The 26,591-nt window shown below is 55.4% G+C and overlaps 1 long non-coding RNA gene across 1 annotated transcript; it reads right to left on the bottom strand.

Moving 5' to 3' along the window:
• Window positions 1–15,558: 15,558 nt before the first annotated feature.
• On the bottom strand, window positions 15,559–20,556 carry LOC143165187 (uncharacterized). The gene is made up of 2 exons (XR_012996214.1): window positions 20,506–20,556; window positions 15,559–15,848 (listed from the first exon to the last, which is right to left on the bottom strand). It is a non-coding gene; the product is annotated as an uncharacterized LOC143165187 (long non-coding RNA).
• Between the last annotated feature and the right edge of the window lie 6,035 nt (window positions 20,557–26,591).

Here is a 26,591-nt window from a genome sequence, read left to right as displayed (position 1 = left end):
GGCAGCCCACAGCTGGGGATGTGTAACGGGAGCAGAAAATGGGGTGCGTGGCTCATTCCTGCGTGCTGCACCCCACAGCTTGACCCCTGTGCAAGGCAAACATGTAAAACCCCAAAGGTCTGGGGTCAACCCACCAAGTGGGAGATGTTCAGGGGATCTGAGCCACATTAGCTTAACCAGCGTTGCTTGTACCCAGTCCTCACTGCACTTCTGCTAAAATGTCTTTACTGAAAGAGTGGTTAAACATTGGAACAGGCTGCCCAGGGAAGCGGTTGAGTCCCCATCCCTGGAGGTATTTAAAAGACGTGTAGATGAGGCGCTTAGGGACATGGTTTAGTGGGTGGTGGTGTTGGGTCGACGGTTGGACTCGATGATCTTAGAGGTCTTTTCCAACCTCAATGATTCTATGATTCTATGATTCCTCAGCACCGAGGCTGGGTGAAAGTGAGGGGAAACATCAGCCCTACCCTGCCCCGGTGGTCCCATAGCCCACCCCCCGAGCTGCAAAAGCAATGTGTGCTCCCAGCCCTTGGCCCGCCAGGGTTAGCCCTTGCTGGAGACGCTCTAACGCACCCATGGCCTGTGCTGTCCCAACTGCATTGAATGTCACTTCAAAATCAAACCGAGTCCACGACTGGCTCCGGGCAACCATTTGCTTCCAGCAGTAGCTCAGGGATAACATTTTGCCCATGTGCCTGTTGTGAAAACGTGTGAGCCCGGCTGGGGGCAATCACAGCTGATTTCTCCACTGACACCTGGGTTTACTGCCCTGTTCAAGCCCCAGCCTCTGATTTGCTTTGCCACCTGGTTATGCAGAGGCTCCCCATGAAAATTTAACCCTAAACTCAGCCGTCCCCATGCACAAGCGTCGTCCAGCACAACCCAAGGAGCTCCGGGTCCAGCACCAGAGAGGACATGCAGGTAGCACCATCACTGAGGTGGTTCCCATAGTCGAGCAAGCGCCTGTGGGGCCGCGTGGTTTCATCGCAGGAGGTGTGTTGGAGGGGAGGAAACGTCCTCCTGGGAGCGTCGGCTTTGCATTTCCTTGCTCTCTAGGTTAGGGCTTTTAGCAGCAGCAGCTGTTTGCATGCAGTGCCATGGATTTGTGTATTGAGTTCTCATACAGAGAGCTGCAAAGCGACTATTTCTTTTTGCAAGGCTGTGTAACAAGCTGCTAAGCCAGAGAGCCCGATCCCTGCCAGGTCCTGCAAGGGGGCAGGAAAAAACCCACTTTTTAATTAAAGAAAAACAATTTACTTATTTACAATGTTGTCCTACAGGGTGTTTTTGGGGGAGATTTTTCACACAAAGAATACACCCAGCCCTGCCGAACCACAGCGAGAGCCCCCAGTCCACCCACGGAGCTCGGCACGGACGGATCCTCAGCAGAGCAAGGGCTTTCTCCAGTCTTCAGCGATGCTGCGCTTCACCATAACTTCGTCCCCAGCGCAAGGCTGCGCAGGAATACCTCCCAGGAATAGCATTGCCTGCTGTGCCGAAAAGACTCAAAGCAAGCCCGCCCTGACAAAGACCAGGAACATTTGCTTCCTGTGCTAATTAAGCAAAAACCAGCGTAACCTCGCAGAATTTTCTCGGTGTTTAGGGTTTTTTTTTTACTTCCTACAGACTTTTGAGTCAGGAGAGACAGAGCCTGCAGCAAGCAGAGAAAGACACAAAGGGGTGGAAGTCAGAAGCAGCAGCGGGTTTTCATCAGACCCCCAAGGAAGCCATGCTGCGTGCACACATGGAGGAAACGCACCGCCTCTTCCACAGCAGGAAAAACACCCGCTGCAAGCGGAAGAGCTGCTGCGTCCATCACGCTGGGGCAACGACGGCAGGTCCACCACGTCGCTGCCAGACTGATGGCCCGTAACCTGTGATTCATTCTGTAGGCAAGATCATCGTGTCGCTGTTGGGCAAGAGAGAAGCATCCTGCCTGCGCAGCCACACCTCAGAGCTGTATGTGGTGGCAGCATCCCTACGTCCCAGCATCTTGTGGCTCGTAAGTCCCCTTGATGTCCCCATAAACATCACACCCAGGCAGCCTCTCCCTTCCCAAAGCACTGCGGCGAAGCACCACGTGCTTCAGCACGTGGAGTCCTTGATGGTCCAACCAACTGCACAGGGAGACGTTTCCTGCTCCCAGGAGCTTACAAGGGTGGTCAAAAGGTGGGACAAATGAAGCAGTCACTGCTACCAGCTTGTGCAAGTGAGCCAGTCCACCAGAAAACTGTCATGTCTCTGCAGTGGTTTTGGCTGAGGATTTTTTTCTTTGGGTGGTTCTCCACTTCCATGTGGAGATGCTCAGCTTTAACTGCGTGATCCGAGACCACATCAGCTGAACCAGTGCAGGACCAGGGTGACACTCTGGTTTGGGCCATGCTTATCCAAGTTTTACAGCAATGTATTTTTACACCAACGCTTTTCACCCTGAGGCATCTACCTCTGCAGCCTAGCCAAGGCCTGCATCAGAGGCCCTGTCCTTGTCATACCACGTCCACAGAGACGCACCGGTTAGAAGAGCAGAGGTGATGCTGTGACTATCCAGCCTGCACCCACCAACCTCTCCCACACCGGTTCCTGTTCAGGGTGGGCGAGCTGGCAGTGAAGCCAGATCCACACTGAGGAAAAGCACCTAAGTGAGGCCAAAAAGTTACTCTTATGCCCAAGACTGCACGGTCTCCTGCGGTCATTTGAATACGCACTTCACTTGCAGTGTTGTAACCTTTTTAGCTTGCATGCAGCAAGCGTGGGGTAACTCAGCAGCGATGCCCACCCAAAACCAACTGTGCTGCCACAAGCACCTGGCAGGGCTCAGAAAGCAGCTTGCTGGGGAGGCCTCCCAGCCAGGTCACTGCCAGCTGGAAAACAGCATCTTCATCTCCAGAGCAACTTCCAGCTCTCCATCACACTTCTTCACACATGAGGATAGGCAGCATGTCCCCAGCTGCCCTGCCACAATGTCCCATGCAAGCAGCTCCAACCGTGCTGTCCTGCCTGTAAATGATGGGAACAGCAGTGCCCCACCAAGGAAAGGCAGTAAAAGCTGTGAGGTGCTCACAACCATCAGGCAGGTCCTGGGGAGGGGGTTACTTAAGTACTTGAGATAGAAACAGGTTGTAATCAGCTGAGAAATCAAGGTGGGACTTAAAACAACCACCACCTGTAGACAATCTAGTAGCAGGAGACAGGATAGCTAGGAGCATGGTCCACCTGCTGGACGCTGGTTATAGGTGGTAACAGAGGGATGTCTCTCTCTGGCTGGGCTCCTGCACCCTGTATCTGCTGCCCATTCATTTTGTCATCCCAGGACTCGTTCATCTATCTGTAGAGAGGCAACAGATTTCATTTCGGGGATTGTGGGGATTGTCACAGGGGGCACCTTGGGTCCCTGCTACCCCTAAGCCCATCACAGGCTGTGCCACACTTTGGATGAGGTGCTGGGGTGTTTTGCTGTTTCTCACCGCTTATCTGGGACAACAGCTGAGCCTTGGCGCTTGTCCCAGGGCAGAGAGGACGCTCCTGTACCGCTTCCAACGTGTTGGAGGTATGGTTAAGGGAGGATTTCCTCTGCTCACCACGGGTGCCAACTTCTCCTCCTCCTGTCCTTGCCTGGGAGGCCCCACGTCTCCCTGGACCACGCCAGCTAGCACTGCTCTACTGCTCTCCTCCATCCTGTCCCAGAGACACCCCTGTACACCCCTCCATCCATCCCAGCTGCTCTTGCCTCGTGCCTTTAGTTAATTATTCTGGTTAATTATTCTGGACTGGGATTTGCAACACCGGCTGGAAAGAGGCCACTAACCGTGGGATGTGGAGAAACACTGATTTACAAGCAAGCAGTGCAGACCAGCCGACCCCACTGTGCCACGGGGCTGGCTGACACTGCTGCAGCGAGTGACGAGCACGTGTAAGCTGGGTGCTGGCGTCACCGAAGACTCTTTACAGGACCTCAAATGAGTTCTCAGAGACCTTTCTGGCCATAGGCAGGAGGAGGCTTTATGGCTGAGACGCTGCCTTTGGTATGGATCAGAATCCAAATATCTAGAGACTTGTTATAGCATCACACAGCATTGGTGGGAAGGGACCTCTGGAGTCTCCCATTCAACAGGCCACAGGACTGTCACCAGCACTGGATCAGGTTGGTCCTGCCTTGAAAACCCTCAAGGATGGAGCAACCTCACCTCTCCAGGTGTCCATCCCAGGGCTGCACCATCCTGCGGGGAAGAAGTCTTCCCTAACACACAACCCGACCCTCCCAAGCCACCATCTGTGGCTGTTGCCCCACGTTATATCATCTGCCGCTACCAAGGAAAGTGTAGCTCCACCATCTTTATAACTACCACTCTAGGAGTTGTAAGCTGCTAGTAGACCCCCTTTTGGCCTCCTTTTGGTCAGACTAACCCAGCCCAGCTCCTTGGTGACACCTCGCTGGCCCCTTCTGCGGTTCCCCCACTGCCCAGTCCCCATCTCTGCCCGATGCAGAGCCAACCCAGCCATTCCTCCTGGCCCCACAACCTCCTTTGGTCCACCTGTCCCCAAACAGCAGGGATGGCACTTGGCCAAGGCCAGGCTGAAGAGTGTTGGACCAAATGCCGCATGGCTCCACCGGTCCTAAGCACTGCAAAGGTTCAGGTGGTAGAAGGCTGCTCCTGCCCAGTCAAACCATTCAGATTCTGGCTGGTCCCGGTTCTTTTGCTGTATTTAACCGCGACAGCTGCAGGACACATCACTCCTCCTGGGAGAAGGGGATGGGCAGCCCCGGAGCGTGGGTGCACCAAGTGCAGTTAGAGGCAAGGTCATCGTAAAAGGTGTGAGGACTCTGGAGCAACAGCAGGGTGCTCGAAGGCAGGACAGCAGCGGGTCACCGCACGTAATGGCCAGAGCAACCTCTCGGGGCATCTGTTCCACGCTGCAGATCGATCAGCGAGACGCTGCCGGCCCTTTCCCCTCCGAAACCCACGATATTCCCAGGATTGATTTAGTAGCACCACTGATGGGCAGAGGATGAAAGTCATGGCAGGAAAATTGGCACCGGGGACCGCTGATATTTGGGTACTGAATGATGGGATGCAAATAGCCCCATCCTGGGGGCTGCGCGGGATTTCGGGTGGCCTGGTGGGTGCTGGGCAGAGACGAGGAGCGGGGGAACAGCAGGGCTCATCCAACATCACATGCCTGGAGTAGCTGCTTTGAGGACAGTGGTGAGTGCTTTCAAACTTTAATTCCTTTCCGTACGTCACCACTCGTCTTCTCCAGCTCTGCCTTCCCCCAGGAGGACGAGCTGAAGCTAACCGAGAAAGACAAGGGCTCGGAGGTGTGCGCAAACATTTGCTCAGACGCATCGGATCGCTGCAAAGCTGCTTTTATGGGCATTTCAGAGCGGCTCCTGGCAGCGCCGCCGGAGCCGAGCTCTGAGGACAGTTGCCGCGCCCCATGACGTGAACCCACCGAGTGGGCTTCAGACCAAAAAGGGGCGAGGAGAGCTTGTGTTTACAAAATTTGAATAAAAAAATGCCGCCAAACAGAAAAGTCTGTTTGGAGCCAGGAGCGGGAACAATAAACCCAAACGCTTTCCTCTGATGGGTTGCAGATGCAGCAGGCCGGCAACCTCCCGGTGGAAAAAGTGCTGCTGCATGGAGGGCTTTTGCCTCCATGCGAAGAGGCAGGTTTATTCCTAGCTTTTCACCTAGGAAATGAAGACAATGCTTTAGTCTGCCCCGAAACTCTTTTTTGCTTTGTAGATGAAATACAGAGATAGAAAGGGCAGCGCTCTTTCTTGCTTGTGCAGTACTTAAACAACATACTGTTATCTCTTTAGTTTCATAATTAACATGTCGTTTGCACTGTCCAGGCATATTAATTATGGGGGAACAAACCAGTGGGAATCTTTTATACGGGCATTTGTTAAAGGCCCCAGAGGCAGCCCAACCCCATGCATGGGGTGGTTGCAAGCACTTGTCCGGCACTGAACTGCTGCCCAAGGGCCATCGATAGCTGGCCTTTAACGGAGGCAGAAACCCGGCTTTGCCGAGTGTGGGGTGAGGGCTGTCTCAGCGCCGGGTCCATGCAACGTGCCCAGACCTTGCAGACACGTTTGAGCACCAGGGCTCTCCCTCCGTGTCCATCCCCTGTAGCTCCTTCCACCGCCATTCAGTGAGGAGAGCAGCTGAAGCCAACATGGTGCTCTCAGGGGCCAAAATTCTCCCCGTATTGCAGCTGGACCGCACCGATGATATGATGAATATGATGTCTCGTCCACAGAGGAGCTGGGAGCCACCGGGGTTGCTGAGGTCCCACAGGGGCCATAACGGAGGGACTTCCGCAGTTGGATCTGTCCCTCCTCCTTTGAGCCATCGCAGGAGCTGCCCCGCTGGCGGAGGGACAGGCTCTCAGCTCTGTGGGGGGAAAGGCTCCCCCCAGCCCCACTGTCACTGGGGGGAGGATCACTGGAAGCGCAGCTCTGCTTCGGCGTCTGGCACTCGACACCGACAAAGTGGCACCAACGGTCTCCAGATCTATCCCGGCGGCAGGGAAAAGGCACAGCGCACTGTGGCAAGCGCTTGCCAGGCCAGATCCTGCCCCCTCCCATCCTCTGCGGTTTTGACAGGGTGCTCAGTGAGAACGTTGGCTTTGGCACCCACGTGGGCGGCTGGAGCAGAAGGGACGGGGCGTGGCTTGACCCAGGGCATTGAGAGAAGATCAGTGTCACTGGTGTCCTGAGCCCTCGTGTGTTGTCCTACCCCAGGACCTGACCCAGCCACCTCTGGGCGTCAGCAAACCCAGGTTGCCTGAGCCAGGATCCCTCTCTGCCCTCAGCCAGGCGCTACCAAGTGGAGGGGCCATGACCCATCCTGCCCAGCAGACCTACCTCTGACCATCAACATGGCCTCTCCAGACCAGATCTCTTCATCCTCTGCAAAATTATCTTTATACCTAATTAACAGGCATTATGGAGGGCAGAAGTGCTCCCAAACTTTGCCATTAAGCATCCAGACAGTCAAGAAGGGCCACCTTTGTAATGGAGGAGATGGGCAGCTTTGAGCCCTGCCGCGTGATATGTTCCCTGGTCATCACAGAAAGCATCGCTCGAACTCTCCCAAGAGGAAAGGCGTCCCATTTTCACGAAGGTTATTAATGTCCAGCCCTTCTACACACTGGAGACCTTGTCAAATAAAACAAAAGAACTTGTTGTGGAGGAATCCTTGGCAACATGACCAACATACACATGATCTTCCGACTTGGAAAACAGATGGCCAAAATCCCAAGCAAGCAATCCCACCGCATGCGGCATGGCTCAGCTCCCGTGCTGCCGCGGCTGCCGGCGACAGGCCGTGATGCACTGTGGTTCCCAAAGCCTGATGGAGCAAGCCAGTGAGTGAGAGGGGTCGTGCGGGATGAGCATCGCTCCAGCCTGGATGCGGCTCTTTCTCTGTGGCAGCCACAAGCCTGGAAAAGCCTTTTATCAGCTCATTTATCACATCCTTCCCCAGGACCCTCCCTGCTCCCATGGGCTCCCCTCGGCCAGCCCTCTGCACCTCCACCCCAAAGGGTACGTGTCCATGGGTGGCTTCAAGGGTAGGGAAGAATTCTCCTTGCAGCCTTCTTCCTCCTCCCCGCTGTTCTCCAGGTGAATGTAAAGCCCTGCTGCGCTGAGCACCACGGAGGACAGCCCGGGACACCTCCATCCTCAGACCCTGTGTGCTACTGCCTGGCACGGGGGACATCCCAGCCCACCAAGCATGGCATGGAGGAGACCTCCTGCTGACTCCAGCCTCCCATCTCCTCTGGTCAAGGAGGACCCATGCCCTCCTCCTGGAGATGACGCTTCCCGGCCAAGGGTGCAACCCGCTGTGTAAAAGCCGCTGCACTGTCGCCACCGGCACTTCGAAGGCTGCTCCTCAGTCATGTGGATAACAAGAGGGATTAGCAAGTCAGGGGAGGATGAGAGCTAAATTAAGCGTTGCCTTGCAAGAGGCTGCTCCATCCACCCTGCTTGTCTTTGGGTGGAGAAGGGAGAGCAGAGGGCAGCGCTGGCAGGCAGGCCAGGCACAGCAGCACAGCTCCGCAGTCGCTCCTGCCCTCCTGGAGCTAGGGGTACAAAAGCCAGTGTGCCACACAACACCCTTCCCAGTACCGTCCCCACACAGGGGATGCTCACCACAGCTCAGCCGGGCAAAGCCAAGAAGCCTGCATGACCTGCAGGGTTTTCGAGGGCTCCTTGGCTTGGCCAGAGCCCAGGGTTCCCAACAGGCACAGCGAATGGCCTGCCCCATCCCCAGGGCACCCCAAGTCTCACCCCTTGGAGTTTCAAGCCTTGGCAGCAAACCAAAGCAATATATCTTCCCAATTCTCAGTCCCAGAAATGCCAGACTTGTTTAAACTGGACTGTTTAGATGAATTCATGTATGTTGGTATTTTGGACACCCAGCATGAAAGACTTCAGCTCATGATTAAAGTTTGGCAAAGCCCTAAAACCACAGAAGACAAAGAGTTTTATCATGGGAAGCACTGGTCCCTGGGACGAGCTATAATTACTTCTGTTCTGCTTCGACCACAGCGCGTAAACACCGAGGACCGATGGCAGCAAGGGCCGATTTTCTAGAGCCAGCCACTGCCTATTGCTGCCTTTTGCTGATGGGATGGGAGGGGACGCGCTGTGGTGCAAAGTGCCTGTGTCCCCGCAACCGACACACTGGGCTCATGCCTGCAGTCTAGGCATTTTCCCCAAAATCCCAAATTCCTGCGAAACACCCATTGCATCACTGACCATCGCCAGCGCGAACTTCCCAGGAAAAATTCATTTTCAGGAAGGGAATACAGCCTGTAAAATCCTACCCTGGGTGGGGAACGACAAGCAAGGGGCTGTGATGGAAACTGTTTTGCAACCTTAATTATTTTACCCCAAACGCCAGCAGCCCCGACAGCGCCTCTTGCCCCGTAATCTCATTAGTCTCCTTGGGAACGCCTGCCCCACGAGAGCCCCTCTTGCCCTCTTATCGCTCCCCGTGTACGTCCGCTCCCCCCCAGGCACCGAAAAGGGCTCCTTGTGAAGCTCAGGGGTCTGGCGAGCCCCCCGCGCGCGCGCCCTGCCAGGCAGGTCCCGGGAATGCCTGATTTATAGTCTTATGCCTCGTTCTGTTTACGCCAGGCAAGTTATTTAAAACGAGGAGAGCGAGAGGAGCCCGGGTTTTGTTTAAAAGTCCGGCGAGGAGATTTGCCTTAAATAGTCAAGAGCTGAGATTGGAGGGGAGGCCGCCCAGCAGCCCGGACCTCCAGGGTGGGAGCGGGGCTGGCACCCGCGGGGGGAGCTGGCGTGGCAGGAGTCTCCCGCTTAACCCTGGGGAGTTAAATCACCCTGCGGGATCGCTCGCAGCCCTGGCTTTGCATGGCCCGTGGCACCAGAGACACGGTTCACCTCCACAACATGAAACACATGAAATGGCAGTCTCAGGAGAAACGGCACCGGTCCTCACAAGCCAGCGTTCACTCTGAACCCTAATGATGGCAATCCAAAAAGCTGCTCCACGGCCAGAATTGGTGCAGCCACCCCGAAGGAAGCCTGGCACAGCCCCAGCTATGAACCCTCCAAGCAGCCCCCTCCAGTCCTCAAGGCCTCCTCCTTAGGGGCAAGGCTAAACGTGAAGCCATGCTGATGTAAGAGCCTCCCACGGGGGGACGACGTGAGCTCGGTTTGCTCGGTGCTGAGCACAGATCTGATTGCTCTCTATAAATACATCCGGGGTCAACACCAGGGACGGGGAAGAGCTATTTAAACTCAAGGGGGACGCTGGCAAAAACAAAAGGCTATATATAAACTTTCCATGAGCAACGCCAGGCTGGAGGGAAAGTTTTAACTCCTGGAGCAAGGAGGTGGAGAAAGAGCCCCCCAAGGAGTGGGGTGAGGCAGCAGGATGGGGCCAGACATTCCTCTCTGTCCCCAGGGTGGGCAACCCCGGTTTCTCTCCATCCCCCATCCCCAAGACCAGCAAAATCAGCAGAGGGGCCAGCAACCAGCCTTGGCACCGCAGCGGTAGCTCCCAACCCCACTCCAGGCAGGACAGCAAGGGGCAAGAAGCTCTTCAGATATTTTTCCACTTTCTTGACTTATTTGGTCAAAATTGCTGATGAATTAATCAGAATAATGAGTAACTTGGGTGCCTCGAAGCACTCGGCAGCAACGGTCGAATGCTGAAAGGCAGAGCTGTTGTGCAAAACCTGGCACCCTTTGCTAATCCCTGCGTCACTGCTAATGCCTGCGCCCCCAATACTCCCTGTTCCTCCTGCTCACCCCTGCACCCCTGCTAAGTCCTGCACCCGCTGTCAGCGCGTGCATCATCTGCTAATCCCTAATCCTTGCAACCTTGCCCATCCCTGCAACCTCGCTGATCCCTGCAACTCCTGCATGCTAATCCCTGCACCCTACCTCTCCACTAATTGCTGCACCCCAAGGAGCCCTGATGCCTGCACCCCACCTCCCACTGCACCCAAACCCACCCTGGGCAGCACCCAGTGGGACAGGCAGAGCTGCCCCCACCCGCTCCTGGTATCCCCGTTGGGTCCATCAGCTGGATCCTTGAACACCGACAGTCGCTTGTGGGAATGGCGGGGGCAAGAAATACTGCATTTGGGAGGTGTTACGGAGACAGGGGAGAGAAGAGGAGAAGGGGGCTGCATGGTGGGGCAGGCTGGTGTCACGGCCCCAGTGGGAGCTTGTGGGACACTAACCTGCCTTTTTTTGCAGCTTATCTCAGAGGGATCTGAGCCCGGGGATGTCACCAGCTCCAGCAGACCGGCGGTACCATTCACAGGGTGGGGGATGAAATATTCAGAGAGGTTTAGAGCAATTCAGTGTCTCCCGTGGAGCAGGCTGATGAATATTTCAGACGAACAGGCACTCGAAGGAGGGCCAGGAGCTGGCTGAGCACTTCGCCAAACAACCACCCTGTAACCGTGGTGGCCACAGTGTGGTCTGGCAGGGATGCTGCTGGGGAGCGACTGGGAGCATAAGGTCACGCCGGCGAAGATGCCTGACAGAGCAGAGCTCTGGGACAGCCTGAAAACAGCCGGTTGGGGCAGTGACCGAGGAGGACACCTCTCCTGGAGGTATTTGGTGTCTTCCCACTCTGCTCCCAGTGATGTGACAGCAGCGAGGGCTTGTTCCAATATACGTGTCCACCCATCCATCAGCCATCCTACGTCACTTCAGAGTTGCTTCCCAGCAAACACCGAGACAGACCCCATCTTCCCAGTTCCTCCCAGTTGACTTCTATCTCACTCATGCCCTCCAAGCGGCATGGTTGCTGTGCTCCTACACTGTCACCCCACGTTGTGGGCTCGCTGTAGGGGGAAGGTGACAGCGATTGGTAGAGCACACGTGCATGCCGTCATGGGAAACTCCTCTCCCGGCACCAGCCCATGGCGATCTGGTCCTTTCTAGGCTGTAAGAGGAGGAAGCCAACCACAGAGACAGTGAAGTATGGGCTCTAGCATGAGGCCCATAAACATTTGTCACCGTAAATTAAAACAGAGCTGTCCACGTCTGCCACACTACCAAATCCCCTAAGCTGCAGCCCCGATAGCAGCCCCACCGGCGCTGGTGTTGCAACAACCAGAGGAGTGTGCAGAGTCACGTCCTGGTTGAAAAGTTCAGGTCCGAGCTGAGGGAGCCTCCAGGGCAGAGTAAAGGCTGCAAGGTTTGAGATGCAACACCCAGGGATGCGCTGGCACCCCACTGTCCCCAATCCTGCACGGAGCTGCAAGCCACCACCGGACATGTGCCCTCTTCCCTCCCAGCGAAGCCAGCGCAGGGCAGGACCCCTGGTGTGCTGGGAAGGGGCTTTAATTCCCGCTACATCCCCCGGGTGTGGCAGCAGCAGGTCCGGGAGCCGGTGGAGCAGGGACATGGCCAGCTGATGGGAAAGTTTGGGGTAGAAGGAGGGAAGGCTGTCAGCGGTGCCACCACAGGCTGAGCTGGTGCTGGGGCCGCATTCCCCAGGGACAGATAAAAGCTACCGTAAAAGGGGAGACCTGTCACTCGGGCTGGCCTGGCTTGTCTCAGCACGGCGGGGAGAGCGGTGAACCACTCAGCGAGCGGGTGCCACCGCAGCTCCAGTGGCTGAGGGCCACCTTATCGGCGGCATGCCACAGCCCCTGGCGCTCGCCGAGCGATGCCGGGGAAGGCACCAACCCACTGGGGCACCTCCGAGCTGCCTCAGCCCTGTCCCCCCTGTGATGGCAACCTGCAGCCGCACGCCCGGCTGGAGCCGTCACATCCCATCAGGCTCCGCCGGCTGCCAAGCCCCCACTCCGCACACCATCCCCCCACCACTGCGGCCCTTCGGTGGGAAGCCAGGATGACTCGTGGGGGAGCCCAAAGTTTCCAGGGGTACAGCCCACGCCTGGCTCCCTCCATCACCCTCGCGCACCCAAGGGAGCAGGAACCTTGGCTGAAGGGAAGGCAGGAGAGAGCAGCCCCCTCCAAAAGAGCAAGAAAGGCGACCCTGGGCGCTGCCAGCACGGAGCAGGGGCCCGGCAGGAGCTGTGGGGGGGCCACTGACTGCAACAGCTTTTGCTTACGATGGGCAAAATGCTCGAGATCCATAAGCAGGAAAACGCTCTTTTGGAGTGAACTGCAAAATATTGTCTTTGCACAGCTAAACTCCCCCGCCCGTGCCTTCTCCTTGAAGTCTCGGCAGCTCTCGGGGAGAAGGTTTCCTTCCTCCTTACCCCTCCGCGAATGGCAATGTTCCTCCCCGCAGCCAATTAGTGAGCTGGGGTCGGGGGTCAAGGGGCTTCCTGAGTTCATGGCGCTAATCGCCGAACCGCTGCCGAGCGGAGCTGGCATCGTGTGGTGCACACGGGGCAGCCCCCCATGGTCATCCCTGGGACACCCTGGGAACAACCGAGTCCCCCCCAACGTCTCAGAATTTCCCCCATCATCACTGATGGCCGGGTTTCCCCCTCTGCACCCGGCTCCCTGCTTCATTCCTCCCTCGACCTGACAGCCTCCAGCTGCCGGCCCGGCCCCCACGCATCTCTCTGCAGAGCCACCACAGCTTCATCCCACCGCTGTCAGGTTTGCAGGGCTGGAGGAGGAGCCCACGTCTCTCCAGCCCTGTCTCGGCATGGCTGCACTAGCCTGGGCAGCCCTGCTCCATGCCAGCCCCATTGCCAGCCCCTCACCAGCCGCCCCCTTTTCCTCCGCAAGCCACGCTGCAGCGGGCCGGTGGCCGCTATCAAATATTCATGGCCCTGCGTGGTAAATAAGCATTATGAATTTATGACTTGCTGAATTAAACAGGCTCTGTCTTGGGCCGGCTGCCGTTCGGTGAGGTGGAAGGAACTGCGGCATTGCCGGCATGGGGCAGGGCACATGCAGCAGCAAGGGGTGCCGGCACAGCCCCAAAAGCCGACCATGTTCAAACCGAAACCACGTCCAGGCTTTGGGAATACCCACAGCCCTGCAGCCCCCAAGAGCTCCTTCACCTCCTGCAAATCCTTCACTGCCCTCTGAATTTCAGCTCCCCTCCGTGGAGCCGCGGTACCTCGGAGCTGAAAGGAGCGAGTGAATCGAGGCTCGGGTTCACCAGTTTAAACAATATTTAGTCCAGCACTACAGTTACGTGACTAACCAGGTTAATGAATAACATGGCAAGTGTTTGCCCGACGCAGGAAAGAAGCACAAAATTATTTTGCTCGGCTCGAAGAGGCCAGCAGAAAGTCGCCTGCGAAAGCCCCAGGCAGCAGCACCCACGCAGGGAAGGAGCAATGCCTGTCTCACCCGGCACCGTCGGAAGAGGATGGTTTTCCACGGCCGATCCAACATGTGGGGCGCAAAGAGAGGGTGGCACGGCTCGGCACCTGAGCCCGGTCTCCTCTCAGGGAGATGTTCAGGTGTACACATGAACATCTTCGCAAGAAGGGAGATGTAGGGACAGGGCAGGGGGAAAAGAGATGGGATAAGCATGCAGCAGCAGGTGAGCCATCACCTGACCCAGCCCAGGGGTGTAAACGCCAAAAAAAAAAAAAAAAAGCTGGGGGATGGGATTTCCAGGATTGGCATGACAGGGAGCGCAGGGAAATACATAAAGAGCAACGTGAAAGGCTCCCTGCCAGCACCATCTCCCAGGGGAGCACCATTCAGGGCTGCCCCTGTGTAAGGGTCAAATCCAGAGGGGGGAAACATTTTTGCCTGAGCAAATATGGCACTTCACACCTCCCTGCCACACTGCAAGGCCAGGAGGAGTGTCCGGCCGGCGCTGCCGTGTGTTGGCCATCCAACAAGGCCCAGGACATTGCCGTCACCATGTCCCCTGTGACGTGGCGGCAGGGTGTCACTGGGCCTGGCTGGTCCTCATGCTCAGCAGATGGGACCCATCCCCACGCTGTTAATAAAGCAAATTATCTTCTCATGGCTGCCTTGTGGTGCCAGGCTGGGGCTGGCTCCCCGGCGCTGGGCACGTTCTCCAAGGAACAGCACTGCCAGGCCCTGGCTCAACACCACAAAGCCACTGCCCTGGAATTGCAAAGCACCCTGTGCTTGGGTGATTTGCTTCCCCAATCAGCCCCAGCACGTCTTTTCCGAGCTCCTCTTCCTTGAGCGGTAACTGAGCCACCAAGGAGGATAGCCAATGGGGTCTGGCTGGCTGGGGCTGCATGGGTCAGTGCTACCCCCTTCCCACCCTATCTTCCTGTCCCCATTGGGTGTTCGGGGCTTTCCAGCAGGGCTTTGCCACCAAATGACGGCAGGAGCCACGCACGCTCCTGGCATGCTTGGCTCGTCACGTGGCCAGCCAGAGCCAGCTGGGCTCTTTTGCCACCACTAAATTTATCCCTGAAGACCCCCTCCTCGGTGCGGTCAGTTCCCATCACCAGGCGATGCTTCGCTCCCACCCCCGCGTTTCCCCCACTGTCCTCCCCACGTCTTCCGCCAGGACAGGACGTTCCCACGTGGTCACGCGTGCCCCGGGCGGGCTGGGAGAGGCCGCGTTCACACAGGACAGCAGCGTGGCTGGACCCCCTGAGGATGCTCCAGCCTGGCTGCCCCCAGCCCCTGGATGCTAGGGAAGAGCCCGTGGGCTTCAGCCTGGCCTCAGGGGGGGACCTTGCTGTGCCCACCACAAGCCAGACCCGCGCACTGCAGCAGCAGCAGCTCCCTTTTTTTTTTTTTTTTCCTGCTTTCTAATTGTATTTTCCAATGGCCCTTTCGGGAGAAATCATAAGTCCAGCAGCAGGGGAAACCAAGCGTGGGATGGGCCCTCCCCATGGGGAACCCAGCAGGGTCCTGACATCAGCCCACATTCCCCCTGTCCCGGGACCGCAGCAGTTTTGGGGTGCCATGAAGGGGGCTGCAGTGACTGTGACAATGGCCATGGTGTGAGGCCATGTGCCAGACCCGGGGATAACGCTGCGAGCTTAATCCACGTTACTCCCTCCCCACTGATGACAGCTGGGAGCGGCCAGACGATGAACAGATCCCAGCTCCCTTGCTGGATCCAGACCCAGAAAAGCCCAGGGAGCTTGAACACTAATTTATCGAGCTTCTAAGGCCACATGAAAAGCTTATTCCTGCATTGCTGCGCTATTTAAAATCAAAGATATTGCTGACCCTGCGTTCGTCCAGAGAACGTAGTCCTGACAGCTTGAAATCCCGGCCGGCACAATGTTAACAGGATGCAATGCTCGGAGTTCGTCGTATTGGAAAGCGCAACTCGTGCTCAGGAGAAAAACGCTCGTTGTGAAAGAGTGACCCCAACCGTCGTGCTGGAAGGAAACCTCTGCTGCATCTCAGCCGGTGCGATGCCAGACAGCGAGAGCCGATGTCTCCAGGGCAAAGCGTAAAACCACTGTGGGGAGACACAGGACAGGAACAAGAATTACGGGGTATTGCAGGTGACGTAGCCCCGTGTCCTTCTCCAGCAGGAGTTTACTGCGGGGGGGGGGGGGGGGGGGGCTGTGTGAAGGAGGCTGGTGAGGAGAAGAACCTGGTTTTGCATTAAAACATTTTGAAAATATATTCGAGCCCCCAAAATTTCAGGTGTAAGCAGGTGGGATTTAAAGGCATCGATCTCTCCATTTCCACCGCCAGCAGCAGTGAGACACGCTGCTGTTCCTGTTGTCACCTTCCTGGGACCAGGAACCCTCCCAGTCCACACTTGCCTTCTGTGCCCCTACGAGACCATGGGAAGATCACGCAGGAGTCGATACAAACCCCATAAAATGGAGGGAAACGTAATCACTGGTGGGAATGTAGGGGACAGACGACCAAAGGGGGGACAAAAGACCAGACAAAGGCAATCTGGTGTCTTAGCACAACAGATGAGGTGACAAGTGACACTGATGGGGACTGCCCAGAGCTGGGGCGCAGAGGGAGCAGGGTGGCTGGAGGGTGAAGATGGGGTGCGGGTTTGGTCCCGGGGATCCCCCCACCCCGCACTGTTCCCCTCTGGCAGCAGGGCAGACTGGGTGCAGCCCCCTCACCATCCTTCTCACGCCTGGATTCACTCCATCGCCCCCCAGTTTGGACACCCTCAGCAACCGACACAAGCCAGGGAAAAATACCGAGCAAACTGGAAGCGGTGCAAAATAACAAACCCACCGAGCACCTGGAAATCCACCCCGTGCCTACCGGGCACGGTCCCGCACGGAGGACACCCAGCTCGCAGCAAAGCTGGCCAGGGACCCGGGGCGGCAGAGCCAGATGGTGCCGCGTGTGCCAGAGCGCACCGCCATCCCGTGGCTGCGCCCACCCCGCAGCCCGGGGGGCCGACAGAGAGGGGCAACCGCAGCTTCGGGCCAGAAAGTCCCTATTTTTTCACCGATAGAAATTTCTACAGAAAAACTCTCTGTTTGCATTTTGCCTCCGTTTCACCCCCCGTTGTTGTTCCCTTCATCTTCCCCTTCCCCGCAGGCCTTTTCCAGGGGTAAAGGCCGAAAGTCCAAGCAATCCCACACTCCTGTCCCAAATAAAACACCCTCCCTGCATGCATCCAGCCCCGCTGCGAGAAGTGAGCTGGAAATGCACTGGGCAAAACAGCCGGGAGATGGTGGCCGAGCTGAATATTCCCTAAAAAAACCACAGGGTCATGGGGCGAAGCGTGCCTGATGAGGCTGTGCTCGGGGACAAGGACGGGGCACTGCTGTGCCCACGTTCCCGGGGCTCTTACGGCAGGATGATGGCCCCAGCAAGTCCTGGGAGAGATCTGGGGGATGAGGAACTCCAAAACATGGCATTTTTGGATCAACTGAAAGCAGAACTTGGCAAACAGTTTTTAAAATGCTTTAAAAAAATGCTGGCAGAGCCAAAAGTGGCACTTTAATATTTCCCAAGTACTCGGACGTTTTAGTGCTCAGAAGAGGCTCCTCACTTAGTAAAAAGGAGGAAAATATTAAAAGGCACATGAGACATTTCAGCTGGCCCATAATAACCTGCCCCTTTGCCCAGCTTCATGCAGCGACCAGCGCCTGCTCAGACAGGGTGTACAGCTGGTGGGAGCGATGGCTGAGGAGGGAACAGGGCGAAGAGAGGTGCTGGGCACCCATGCTTTGGTGAGGGGCATGTGGGGTGCGATCACAGGAACACGTGCACGGGATGCATCCGCGCACGACGCTGGCCCACGAGGGGCCGTGTGCCTGAGCTGGTGGCGCATGTACCCCGTGCACCCCAGCTCCTTGCGTCATTTCACGCTTTCTGGCCCGGCGGAGCGAAGGCAGCATGTCGGGGCACTGCTCTTGGCTCCCGCGGCGACTCAGCCTCCTGTCCTCAGGCCGGTTCCCACGACCTGCTGCACTTCCTGCTGCTGGCGGCCGCTGGACGGCTCCGGAACGTGGTGGCGGAAGCACTGCGATCTGGGTGGAAGGAGAGGCCGAGAGCTGGCCCTAGCCTGGGAACGGCCTCCATGCAGCGTTCCCCCCGGCCGTGACACCTGGGGTGGGATCCGCTCACAGCCAGGAATTGGTCTGCCTGCTACCCAGCTGGTCTGCAGATGCCACGGGAGAGCAGGGTCTCGGGAAATTCTGTCTTGGGCGGTTTCTCCTTGACGGCCAGAGCAAGGCTGAGCCCTGAGCAGAGCCGTTAAATGACATTTTGCAAAATGCCCAGGGTTGGCACCAGCGCAAAACCACTTCCTCTCGCTCACGAAGGGCCGGTTGAAGGGGGCACTCTGGGAGGCAGATGTTGGTGCCGCTGGTCTTCTTCCAGAGACGTGCAGGAGGAGGCAGGGAGCAAGGATGCTTTCCCAGTCAAGCTTAGCCCTTGCACACTGGGCACCAGAGCTGTTAGTGGCACCTATCTTAGGTACGTTGCACAATGCCCATCACACACACGGCGAGGCAGCGCTATCCGAAAACTCAAATCCAAAGGATCCAAGCTCCGGCTTCCCTTTGAGAGGCTTCATGAGTCCCTTCCACAGGACAGCACGCTCCCCTACCAGCTCATACGGTCTGTAGTGAGGCTATTACGCCACTGCCAGTGGGTATTAATACCTTTATCCATACCCTAAACCTACGGGTGAGCTCCAGCATCACGTGTACACTCAGCTTTTGGTACTGTCTTTGGGAATGTCCTCCATGCAGGTAGCTCGTGAAGCTTTTTATCAGTGTTTCAGAGGACCTGCTCATGAATCCCTTACTTGGCTGTTTGATCGGCATTTTCTCAAGTTCCTCCTTGAAAAACATTTAGGCCTTTCCCGAGCTTGGGCTCGCTTGGCGGCTGGAACTGGAGCCCCAAAGAGGGCAGGCTGCCCCTGTACACAGACACCAGCATTACAGCCCAGCCGTGCACCTGGTTTGGGTCTCCTGAAGGAGAGAGGTCTCTGGAAATATTTTTAGCTGTGAGCTCTTGAAGAAAAAGGCATTTGGTTTCTCAGGGACACCTCTCGGTGGCTGACGCACCGGGATGAATCCCGCTGGAGTCACCTGCAACACAAAGGTGTTTCTGTCCCAAATCACAAGCAAAGCTGTGCAGAGCCCGGGGAGGCCCTTTTCCTGTCTCCCCCTTGTTTCTTTCCTCTCTCCATTCTTCATGCAAAGCTGTGTTCAAATAACACTTCCCTGGAACAAGAACTGCAAGGTAATCGGCATGAAAAGGTTTGGCATCTGGACGTGTTCTGAGCTGACAAACCCTCACCCCGTTTTTCATTGCTGTTATAACAATGCTGGAAAACAATATGCAGCACAGACCCCTGCAGCGAATCCACCAGCGAGAGCACTTGCATGACACAGGGCAGGGGAGCAGAGAACGTCACTTCAGACACCCACAAACACTCGCGGGTGCTCTGTGAACAAAAGAAACGCGCTGGAGATCCTCTTCTCCCACCTTGTGGGCACACGAAACCTTCCCAGTTGTGTTCCCTGCTCCCACGCGGGTGCACATCCCACCTGGCATGCTACGGACACATGGTGGCAACCCCCAAAAGGGTTTGCAGTCTTCTTTGCAAGATAAAAAACGAGCCATTCATCATCTATCTTAAAAGGAAATTGCATGAGAAACCCAGATTTTACTTCCTTTCTACCAGTTTGCTACCAGAGTTACAGGTGATCTAACTGTCGAGCTTTTGAGTCTGTTATGAAGATAGTACAGACTGTGGTCGTAAAAGAGCTCATAGCATTTTTCTCATTCTTATCTAAGTTAAACTTTCGACTCCTTCGAAGTCCAAGACTTTTCTCCCTCTCTGCGTACCCAAGAAGTGACTTCTGGGGTTGTTTTGAATAAAGAATGTAATTTTATAACAGTAAATTAAATCACATCTAAAAAGCCAGAATACGGCAACTTTGAATCACTAGGGAAAGGTGTATTTGGTGGGTTTGAAACAGCCAATAGAAAGGAAAGGGTTTTACCCCTTTCCCTAAAGGAAAGGTTTTTAAGTTTATATAGTACGAAGTAATTTAGCTATCCATATTGTGAATAAATAATTGACCTGCATCTCTTGGAAAAATACCCATTAGACCATAAAGAACCACAAACTTCTAGGAGACAAGCACCTACATATATATACATTCATAATAAAACTATCCAGAGAACAGTTTTAACAGTATTTGGAAAATATAAAGGAGCTCATCTCCACAAAATCAGCAACTTGAGGGTTAGCAGCCCCCTGGCTTGCGGTTAACACGCTGTGGCTGCAGAGGGGAGCCAGAAGCCATGCTTCGGCTCCCGGGCCGTGAGCAAGGCAGGCAGCTTTGCAGAAAAATTTTCTTCCATCAGCTCTTTGCCTCTGTTTGCAAATGATCCGGAGGGCTAACACCCAGCCAGCCTCAGCAGGGAGCCCCCAGCAATTTCACTGAGCCTGCAAATTCCTGCGGGGCCGCGAAAACATGAGCTTTACGAATCCGACTGCACAGGAACGGAAACACACCGAGCAGAAGTCCCGCACGCGCAGAGAGCCACGGAAGAAACGAATCCAAGCACGCAGGTTTGGGGTTTTTGCAGGGAGCGCATCCCCAAGCCCAGGCGGCGAAATCCATGTTTGCATGTACGGCACGGAAAGAGAGGAACGACATTACCTTTGCCAGAGGATGGGACAGATGTTGGATCATGTTCTAGAAATATCTGGATACCAGACCTCAACTGAAGCCTCCGAGTGATCCAGTGCATTAAAACAGGCCTGGACACATTATTATGGGGGTGTAGAATTGAGAAAAACAAAATTATTAAAGCAAATGGAGGAGGTGTTTTGCCTGGACAGGTCCTCGAGCTTCTCAGCTCTTTGTTTCCAACAGCTTCACCGCCAGCTCGAGAGGTGTCAGCAAACAGGCGCTCTGCAGCCGTGAGTGAATCCTCGTCCCTAAACCACCCACGCTGCCCTGTGGGAATAGGCACGCCGAGGCATCCAGCGCCGCTGTGCAGCATCCCCGAAACCTGTCCCCAAACACCAACGCACGGGCCCTGCAGGACGGGACCAAAACCTGGGTGTTAGACCTATGGGACCCACTCCGAGGCTAAGTCTGCTTAAATCTGTGCTGCTAACATGATGGAAGAGCAAGGTTTACCGTGCTGCCTGTGACACCTCACCACCACGCACCCTCTGCTTAGGGATTTTTGAGATGGCGCTTTAAGGACTTCAGATCTGCAGGGACTCCAGATGTCCTTTCCGAGATTTCTTAGTTTATGGTATAGCCATAGGTTAAGACAAAAGATACAAAACAAGCTCCCCCAAGCCATAGTTCTGACTCCTTGTCACGTTACATTTCTAAGAAGCATCACTCAGATACTGAGAAATGCCATGAGCAGATGCAAGGCTTTAATTTTTAGATTGTCCTTGCAATGTGCAGTCAGCTTGTGGTCTTAAAAATGCAACTCTAACACGCCTTTCGGATTTTTGGCTGGACTAGCAGTGGCTCCCATCATCATCGTGCCTTTTCATGCCGACACACCACTCAGACATCCTTTTCCACAACCCCATTTCCATTCATGGGAATGTATCCTGAACCACCAAAACCACAAAGAGTAAAACCAGCTTCCGAGCAAGTCCTGTTGTACAGAGGCAGTACACGGGCCTGATTTTAGCTAAGTTCAGGCAGCTTTATTAGAAACACCTCCAGCTCCATTCATCCCATCTTCACGCAGCATCTAAATGGAGACAAGATAAGACACCTTGAAGGTAGCTGTTTTTCTCCAGGAACAACAAGCGGAGCTGCCTGTTCCCGGTTCACAAGCAGATGACTAAAGAGAGGTGAAACGAAGCCTGCCATGCCTGTATTAAATGAACAAGGGAGCAGAGATGTGCCAGAAAAGATGAGCTCATTGTAAAAATAATTGAAAGAGCTTTTACAAAAATCAATACAAAGACCTAGGTGGATTCAGATGTGCAACATGCCAGCAGCAAGACACCTCCTCACCGCCTGCGTGCTTTCCTGTGTGTTCTTTTTTTACCGATTTGTCAGATTTTCCCCCTTTTTTTGTCTCTTGGTGCCACCCACCAGACCCTGCACTGGGAGGCTTTGACCGTGTCCTGCAGCATGACCTACTCCATGAGCAGCCAAGGAAAAGAGCTCCAGGCAGAGAGGAGCAAGAATGACACAGAGAAGCAGCTTCCTTCAGAGGAAACAGAGGCAGGGAAACACAGGAGGATTTATTTTGACCAAGAAAGAGGTGACCTCCCGAGCTAACCTCTGCTGGGAAAGCACTGCTCCCACAGGCAGCTGGTTGCCGCCAGCTCTCGGCTGATGCAGGCTCCAGCTGGGAACCGCATGCCTGAACCTCGCACCTACACGTTCCCGTCTTTGCTGTAGGCTTTGTACTTCACGGCTTACTTTTCCATCACACCCCATTCCCAGGTTCTGTTACGCCAGGAGATCACGGGTGGAGGGACCGCCTTTTTTCCAGTTTGCTAGTAAAACCCCTGCCTGCCTCCCCAGGGCAACCCATCCCGACACTGTGCTTGGAGGGACAGCAGGTTTGTTAGGGACTCGCTCTGGCATGCCTTTCACAGTAGCATCTCACCCCGTCCCGTCATCCCAGCAGAGCCCTCTCTAGTGTCTGCAAAGGTGTTGGCGCTGGCCCAGAGCATCGTCCCAAAGCGCAGGGCTCATCAGCGACACACAAGTCCATGACAGACCCATCTTGTGGTGTATCACCAGCTCTCATCCCCCTGACACCATCCAGCTCCTCATCCCACCCCAACACGCCCCAAATTCATGCCGCACGAGAACACCTTTGATGCACATCCCACTGGCACGAAGTGGGACGATGCCTCTTCAGAGCACAGCAGAGGAAGTCATCCCTTGCCGTGATTTCTACATTCTTTCTGCTGCCCATGCCCTGGTTCAAGGCCTTGGACGCGCCAGTTATCGCCCAAGCTAAGCTGGATGCTCAGCGTGCTCTGAAACAAGACGTTCCTTGACCTGCTTTTCTCTCATCACTAATTCACACCTAGATTTTCAACTCAGCTCATTCGCGAACTCTGTGCTGGCGCCGCTTAATGGCTAAATAACAAATTCTGACAAAGCTCATTAAAAAAGAAAGCCATTGGTATCAGCAACGTGCCTTAAATCTGACCCCCAGCTCCAGGCAGGTCTGCCAAGGAATCAACTCATCCCGTTGGAAATACGAAGGATCAGCAGAAAACCGTATCAGCACGGCTTGTAAGGAACCTCTTCTTTTTGTTACAGATGTGAAGCAGATAGGAGACACGGGTTAGTGACACTAAACAGTCCAGCAGTTTAAACAATTAAAATCGACACTGAGATAGACACTTGCATGAAAACCTCGATTCCAGCCTCATGGCTGCACAGATGGACTGGCTTTAGGGAATTCATCCACGGCTCGCCTAGAAATACAGGGAGCCAGAATCCCAGGAACACTCCTGGTGCTGCTACGGCTACAACACGATATAGACATGTCGGCACAGGAAGACCGAACTGGCAGCTGGGCTGGCAGGACCAAGGTATGAAAACAAAATTCCCTGGCAGCGTTCATTTTTATTTTTCCCCTAGCAAAACAAGATCCTCATGTTAAAAAAAAAAAAAAAAGGAGCAATCACAGAACAGGGGATGAAAAGGCTGCTGTCGAAAACATAATTACATTCCCGGATACACGTACAGCCCTAGAAAGTTCTGAATGACATGTTTCTAAAGATGTTTTTAAATAACTACAGGTTATTAACTACATATAAAGATACTAACCCTTTTCAATCTTTATTTTGAAACCTCTGTTTGGAAGTGTTTTCCATTAGGCAACACCTTTCAAACACAGCCAGCTACGCAGCGCTGCTGTAGGTACCGAGGAACCGCATCTGAGGCTCTGGCTGGACGTGGCGCCCATCGTGCACCCCAACGCTGGCCGCGCTTCGCTACGACGGGGAGGGCACAGCCGAGGGACAGATGTGTGGTACTCGCCGGGGAAACGGGCACAGGGAAGGGCTACAGCCCCCCGCTTCCCTGGTACAACCACCTCTGCGATAGCGCCGTTTTCCTTATCTGAGTGGCCGCATCACTGCGAGGTCAGCAAGAGACCATGTGACTGCATTGCCATGGAGCCGGTCGAGCGGGTGAACTCACTTCTGGCCGTTTCTCACACAAAGGCAAAGACAGCGTGGCCAGGACTGCAGCCAAGGAAGAGCACAGAGCAAATGTTCGACAGACAGCCCGTCCCGCAGGGACACTGCTTTTCTCTGTGGCCCCAAACATCTGGGCAGTGTCTCTGCTGTCAGTCCCGTGCGCAGGGAGGCTGTGACCGAGCGGTTGTCCTCCTGTCGTCTTGTCCTCGCCTGTCTCCATCTAGCGTCTTCCGTCTCAGTGTCGGGCAGCTCCAAGAGGCCGGGCTACCTGCCTGCCCAGCCCCAGCCCGCGAGTGGTCACCAGCTCCACGCGCAGATGAGCTCTGAATCTCCGTTCCCCAGCTGGGAAAAACTGCATCACTTCTCTCTCTAGTTTGTCCTGATGGAAAGTATTGTTTAAGAGCTACGGAGTCCACAATTAATCACAATAATTAATGAGAATAATTAAGGAGATGCACAACTAACACTGCAAGCCTCTAAAACAGAGAGGTTGCCGACGACATCTGTTCCGCATCTACAATTTGGGATAATCAGTCCCAAAACCCGGCGCGACAAAGAGCAAAGCTATTCAGAGGTGCCCGTCCTACATCAGACTGGCTGTAGCAAAATAAAACCCGTCCAAAAACGTGGCGCAACAGCACTTCTCCTTGCCAAAACCCCGGGCAGGGCAATAAAACCATTTCCAGGCCAGGAGAGGACATGGCAGAAACGATTTTGCAAAGCAGCGACGCAGCGCTGGCAGAACTGGAGCACGGCAGAAACGGCTAGCGCTCTGCTGGGCTGCCGCTCGGGGTACCAGGCTAAAATCACGCGCGGAGCTCTTGGAGCCGGGAAGCTGCCTGCAAACAGCTTTTATTTGAGAAATAAAAAGGGAGAGAAGGGCAACGGATCAGCGGGGAGAAGGATGACAGCGCCCGGCAGAGCCTCACTGCTTATAGCGAGGGCAGCAAACAAGGGACAGCAGGAACGCCCTCCCACGCATGTGAGAACGAAAGTGGCGCAGGGCCTTGCAGAGCAGGGAAAGGGAAAGCCACAAGCGCTGCAGGCAGTGTTGCCAGGCGATGAGTGCCTAAGGAGAGGACGGGCAGGGCGTTCTCTCTACCGGAATAAGAGTCCAAGCAGGGTGTTTTGTCGCTCTGTAAAATACCCGCCTGCCCAAGAGGTGTGGGGCCTGCGGGTGCTCGCCGGGAGCTCGCGGAGGGCAGGGGCAATGCAGAGCTGCCACAGCCCGGCCATGCCCACAGCCTGTCCAGAATATCCCACAACAGCTCCCCACGCAGGGAACGGCCTCGCATGGCCAAGAAAGGCAAAAAAAGCGCCCGCTGGACTCTGCTGGCAGCAATACCCCAATGAACGGTGACACCACGACCCGGTCATCATGCCCAGCCTCACGTGGCATCTCTGTGCCACCCCAAAACCACAGCACAACGGCACTTCTCATTGCCGAAACCCCGGGCAGGGCAGTAACGATGAGCCCGTTACTCCAAGCAGGATTATCATCTTCCCTCCTCTGCAAACGGGGGACACTGAGGCACAGAGCAAGCGAGCGACATGACAGGTGCTCCTAGGGTTCAGTAATGAGACAGGGGATATCAGCGATATCCTCTTTGGCTTTGAGCCCCTTGGCTGTTAGGACGTCTCTCAGAGCACCCACCACCCTCCCCAACGGGGGCACACAGGCAGAGACACCCGAACCAGCGGCACCTCGACAAAGTATTCGAGAGCCGCGAGCAGCAGCCAGAGACCTTGCGCTTCGCAAACTTTCCTCAGCACAGATGGGGACATGGAGCGACATGCAATAAAAAGAAAAAAACCTTCCCGGGGGGATACAAAAATAATACCGCGTACATTCCAGCTTCCCAAACAACAATCGCCTGAGAAGCCGGCACTGTGGGAAAGTCTCAGCTCGCTTTTCCTGGGTATTATAAATAGAATTACGGCTGCAAGCAGGGCTTTAAACACGGAAGAAGGGGGAAAAGGCCATTTAACGGGCTCTGTTTGAACTCGGGCTCTGGCCGGCATCCAGCTTTCTGCAGAACAGCTGGTCACTTCCTGCCGAGCAAAGGCCAGTGTTGCCGTGCTGGGAACCAGGAAGCCCAGGCCGAGGGCCGCCTGTCAGATCCCAGAGTCCGTGAGCTCGCCGGGGGCATCGCACCTTGGGCTGCCACATATGTCACTTGGGAGCTTGCTCTGCTCCCGCTCAGGGACAGGCCTGTGCTCTCCGATGTGATGCGAATGCCAGCAGACGGACAGCGTGAGACCGGGCGAGTAGGTGTGAGACTTCCCCAGGAGGAGTCTGACTTGTAGGGCTTGTGTCTGAAGGGTCTTGAGAAGTTCTCTTCCAATGAGCTGCTTGGTTAGCCCACGTGAAGGCTCAGTGACTACTAAGCCCTGCAGGACTGAATCCCACAGCTTACTCGCACTGCCTGGTTCTCCAGGCTCCTTTGTCCAGGTGACTGCCACTGCCTTTCCCTTATGGGCATGCCGTTCATCACAAGTCCCTGCAGAGCCTCGCCACGGGCAGCTCAACATCCTGTTATCCACATATTCATTCCTCTCCCCCTTATTCTAGCTCCTACTCATCCAGGTTAC

This window comes from Aptenodytes patagonicus, chromosome 10 (genome assembly GCF_965638725.1).
Source record: "Aptenodytes patagonicus chromosome 10, bAptPat1.pri.cur, whole genome shotgun sequence".
Taxonomy (NCBI): domain Eukaryota; kingdom Metazoa; phylum Chordata; class Aves; order Sphenisciformes; family Spheniscidae; genus Aptenodytes; species Aptenodytes patagonicus.
This window is presented reverse-complemented; position numbering and strand designations above follow the sequence as displayed.